We start from the raw sequence: 5497 nt of genomic DNA, 5'->3' as shown, positions 1-5497 counted from the left end.
AAAATTATATTTTAATATTAGTTAATAAAAAATTATTATATTATGGAGCAAAAATATTATAAATGGATTTCTTATATTAATAAAGTGTCATGAGAAGAGTTTTTGGAGAGATTTATGGTTAAATTTTATTTTAAAGTTCTTGCGTACGCAATAGGTAGAGAGGTTTGAGTGGTTTTAATGTTGAGAGAAAAATTTGTAATAGATTTTTTTCTAATTTATTTTTTTGGAAAAATTATTGCATGCCCAATAGGCTGAGAGAGTTTGAGGTTGAGAGAAATTTGTGACAATAGGTTGTGAGAGTTTAAGGTAAAGAGAAAAACTTATGGGAAAAAAGATTTAATGCAAAAGATGGTTTTTTGAAGTTGTTGCATACGCAACAGGTTTTTGACAAAAGAATCGGATTTGAAAAAAAATTCAAATTTATAAAAACTTGATTCTTAGAAGTTCTTGCATACGTAATAGGTTGAAAATGAACTCACCTCTTGCAACATTTTGAAAATTTTGAGAATCCTGCAATAGGTTGATGAGAGGAGAGAAGCGTGGAGTATGAAAGAATGAACTTTGAATGAAGAACGTTCTACTTATAGTGAACCTAAAAAACCTAAAAAACTAAAAAAAGCTGACTTTACCTAAAAGCTACCCATTTCCTATAAAACTCTACTTCTTTTCATTCTCTCTCACAACTTTCCTCGAGCTCCTCCACCACCTCCCCCCCCCAAGTACTCCCTCCCTCCCTCCCTTCCCTTCCCCTCTCCTCCCGCTTCCCAGCCCCTCTCCTCCCTTCCCACCTCCTCCCGCTTCCCATCCCCTCTCCTCCCGCTTCCTCTCTCCCTTCCCCCCTCCCTCCTCCTGCTTCCCCTCCCCTCTCCTCCTTTCCCCTGTCCTCTCCCTCCTCCCGCTTGCCCTTCCCCTCTCCTCTCGCTTCCTCCTCCCCTCCCCTCCCCTCCTTTCCTCCCTCCCTTCCTCTCTCCTCCCACTTCCCCTCCCCTCTTCTCTCGCTTCCTCCTCCTCACCTCTCCCCTCTTCTCTCGCTTCCTCCTCCCCTCCCCTCCTTTCGTCCCTCTCCTCCCACTTCCCCTCCCCTCTTCTCCCACTTTCCCCTCCGAGCGGTGAGGGGGAGGTGTGGGGCGGGGCGGGGTGGGGAGGGGAGGCGAGAGGGGAGGGGCGGGGCAGGGAGAGGAGGGGTGAGAGGGGAGGGACGAGGCGGGAGAGGCGAGAGGGGAGGGGAGGGGCGGTGGGAGGGCCGGGGAGGGGAGGCGAGGGGAGGGGTGGGGAGGGGAGAGGTGGGATTAACCCCCCCCCCTTCCCCCCCTTTCCCCTCTCCCCTCCCCTCTCGCCTCCGCCCCCACCCCTCCCCTCCCTACCCCTTGTGCCTCCTTGTTGTGGGAGGCCCCCCTCTCGCCCCTCCCCATCGTGGGAGCCGACCTCGCCCCCACCCCTCCCCTCCCCGCCCCCACCATCCGCCCCTTGTGCCTCCCCGTCGAGGTCCTCGACGAGGAGGCGTGAGGGGCAGGCGGGGACCTCGACGGGGAGGCGCGAGGGGGGGGCGAGGCGAGGGGGGAGGCGAGGGGCGGGGGAGGGAGGGGAGGCGGGGGGTGGGCGGTGGGGGGGGCGGGGGGGAGGCGAGGGGTGGGAGGTGGGGGAGGGAGGGGAGGCGAGGGGCGGGGGGAGGGGAGAGGGGGGAGGGGGGGAGGCGAGGCGAGAGGCGGGGGGAGGAGGCGAGAGGGGGAGGGCGGCAAGGAGGACGGGAGGGGCGGGGAGGGGAGGGGAGGCGAGGCGAGAGGGGTGGGGAGGAGAGGGGAGGGACGGGGAGAGGAGAGGCGGGGAGGCGGGAGGAGAGAGGAGGGGCGGGCACATGGGAGAGGAGAGGAGGGGAGGGGAAGGCGGGGGATTAACCCCCCAACCTATTGCGCACGCAACAGGTTGGGGGTTAATCCCCTCCTCTCCTTAAGTGGGGGTCATTCGGGGCTTAAAAAAACTAAAAAAATAAATTTAATTAAAAAAAAATTAAATTAAATTTTAAATATATAAATAAATAATTAAAATAAAATAAAATAAATAAAAAAATAAAAAAAAATTAAATTGATAAATTTAATTTAAAAATTAAAATTAAATAAATAAATAAAATTTAAAAAATTTTAATTTTTTTACAAAAAAATAAATCAAAATTTAAATATATAGATATATAAATAAATAAAATAAAATTTAAAAAATCAAATAAAATAAAAAAAATAAAATTCTTTTATCTATGTTTATAAAATATTTTGAATTAAATTATTTATGTAAAAAATATTAGATAAAAAATATTTTTTAAAAATATAAAAAAATATTTTTTAAAATATATTTAAACTTTTAAAATTTTAATTAATTTTTAATATTTAATTAGTAATTTTTAAAAATATTTTGAGTTTGAAAATCATTGTTAATCTCATTTTTTGTTTTTGATTGCTTTGCAGAAAACTATGGCTTCGAGTTTTGGTTCCAAGGTGTCTTTCAAATATCTTGAACATGCTTGGTATTTTATGGAGCGCAAATCAAAGTATTTTTTGGTGAGCACTGCCGAGAATGTGTCAAGCATGAAATATTCTCCAGAGGTAGTAAGAAATGGTGGCATGGTCTCAACCATCAACATTAAAGAAAACAATTTGATAGAAGTTATTTGCAAAGGGAAGAATGACGATGTGGTCTATAAGTTACAAGTTACGCACAAGCACTTCTTGAAGCCCTTACCAGATTCAATTGAGGGATTCCAAGAGTTACTTAGTGCCTTGGAAGCATTGAAGAAAATGTGGAATGCATTTCCAAGTATTGGTGTTGTACCTTCAGCAGCAGTAAGTATGCCATCTATAACATGTAACCCTCAAGTTGTACCACCAATATCTGTGGCGATAACTACGGTATCTCTGGCAAGAGTAACTACAATAGCTGCAGCAGTAACTACAGTATCTCCAACTGTACCTAAACCATCGACTGCTGCAACTACAAGAACAAGGATTGATCGTGGAGTAGATTCAAGTTCCACAGCTATTCCCAGAAAGAGAGCAAAAGTAACTCCTACTCCACGTGCAGATCGTTCAAGTGCAGGTTATTTAAAACCAGGCGAAAAATTGGATAATGATGATCAGGAGGATCCGCAAGAAGAAGATACAAGTCTCGCAGACTTTTCTCTAAGTGTGGCAGACTTACATCCTCCAGATGATGAGGGGTACATTTGGGGATTTTCACAATTCAGCATGGCCACAATGCTTATTGATCGAGCTTCGTTGTTCACAAATCAAAGAAAGCTAGATATGACATTTGCACGCAAATTGTATGAAGATACGAGGAAAACAAGAACTCCAGTTGCCACTAATATCACTCTTCGTCCTATGGCATTTAAGAGACTTCAAGAAGATGATTCTACATTGCCTGATGTCACATTTCAAAAGTGCATGGACTTTCTTGATGCTTTTGAGAACTTTAGAAGGAGTGACTTTGTTTGTGGAGAGTCTTTATACCAAAGCCAATATGGGACTGGCATTGAGAAGAGATACATGTTGGCAAAGAATAGATTCTTGGAAAGATGCAAGTTTGAGCCCATTGATAGGCAACACTTTTGTGAAGCTTGCAGGATCGCCCTTGATGAGGGAAGAAAAGGAAACTTGCCATAGATTGAGTGGATGGAAAAGTTTCAACGGGTCATTTGTCATGTATGCATATTTAATGATGACTCGAAGTACATTCTAGAATCAAAAAGGTTGAATTCTGCTCCATTTAGGTTGAAAAAAAGCTCTTCTCTTTCTGAGATTCTGATAAAGGTAAGAGAGTTATGGGTGGGCTGTGGAAAGCCACAAACAGTGAAGGGCAGGAGACCTACATCTGAGTACTTGGCAAGGAGGACTCGGTTCTATAGATGCTTGAAAGGTGTTGTAAGCAATACGCAAGGCATACAAAGTAATAAGGTTGAGGCAAAGGATCTAAACACTGCTGTTGCAAGATACAGGGATGTTACTTGCATTGTCTTCCATGAGGACTCAGTGTTTCACAGCATGGTGGATGTTTGCCAAGCATATGAAACATGAAAGATATCCTTTGAGGCACCAGAGCACACTGCAACTCAGAGGAAAGAAATAATGAAACCGATGTCTATTGTTTGGTGGAGAGCATTAAGGTTTGTTTCAGATACAATAACAGAAGAAGTATGCAAGAAGATCGTAAGCGGTGACTGCTTCTTTGGAAAGAAGAGCAAGCATAGCAACTTGGATGAAGTGGTTACCCGAATGATTCAAAGTGAGGCTGCTCTCTCGGCACTATTGTTTTTATTGAAATCTAATGATGAGTTAGCTGGCAAGTCAATTAATGTGGATAAGAAGAAAGCACTTAGCCTAGGTCAACTCCTTGATAAGACATGGGCTAGAAAGTGGTTGGCTTCAATGGATGCAGATGCCACACCAGCAAAGGATCTAAGAACTAAAATGCCAAAGATTGTTGAGACAGAATATATGGACATCAAGAAAAAGGCCTTACAGTCCACTACCCAAGGTAGAGCAATTGGTGGTTTAGATGATGGTTCTCCATTCAGCTTCTCCTATGATATCTTGCTATCAAAGAATGATACAAATTTTGCACACATCAATGGCATTGATACAGAGTATTTCATAACAATGAGCGGTCATGCTTGGGAGAAGCCATGTGTATTTTTCATAGATGAATTGCAAGACCTTGCAGTGTCACGGATAGTTGAACTTGTGCGGTTTATCATAGAAGGTCCTATGGCAGATAACAAAAGATCAACATTGGTCCTGTTCGTGACAGAATCACAAAGGGATGCCTTGTATGCGAGTTTGACATCTGCATTTGGGTATTTACTTTCAAAAGTATACCATGGTATAGTCCTACGCAATCATATGACTGTCTTGGAAGGCATTGCCATTCAAGTCTTGTAGCCTTTCTTGATGTGCTTCTTATCCAGGGGTGGTGGCAATCTAATCAAAATTCCTTTAAGGACTCTCGAGCTTCATTACTTTGAGGACAATAAGGTTAAACTTGATGCAACAATGGTGGATTACAGAAAGCCGATGGATCCTGATGTGATACTAGAGATGACAAAGAATTTACTAAATGATGGGTGGGAAGTAGCATTGTATCGAGTGGGTTTTGCTACTGAGAAATTGCCATGCCAAGGTAGAAATGTAAATGTCATTGGTACCCCCAATCAGATTGAGTTCTTTGACACATATTACAGTTGCACTACCTTCTTTGAAGAGAAAAATGTCAAAGAAGAGGGTAGTGAGGAAAATGTCGAAGACGAGGGTAGTGAGTCTAAAGGTGATGATTCTAGCTCAGGTGATGATAAGGATGAAAGCTCTGCATCCGATGACTTATGCCAAGAAGAAATCCACACAAAGAATAAGGGTGATCAATTGTCAACTAGAGTCAAGGAGGTTCCACTCATCATACGGGAAGGCTTGTGGCAGCAAGAAGTAGTAGTACAACACGTCATAGGAAAAGGTAAGGC

Source organism: Dipteris shenzhenensis, chromosome 25, assembly GCF_047967505.1.
Source record: "Dipteris shenzhenensis isolate YYH24624 ecotype China chromosome 25, Dip_SZ_1.0, whole genome shotgun sequence".
Taxonomy (NCBI): Eukaryota; Viridiplantae; Streptophyta; class Polypodiopsida; order Gleicheniales; family Dipteridaceae; genus Dipteris; species Dipteris shenzhenensis.
The sequence above is the reverse complement of the archived record's forward strand: the minus strand, read 5'-3'. Positions refer to the sequence as shown.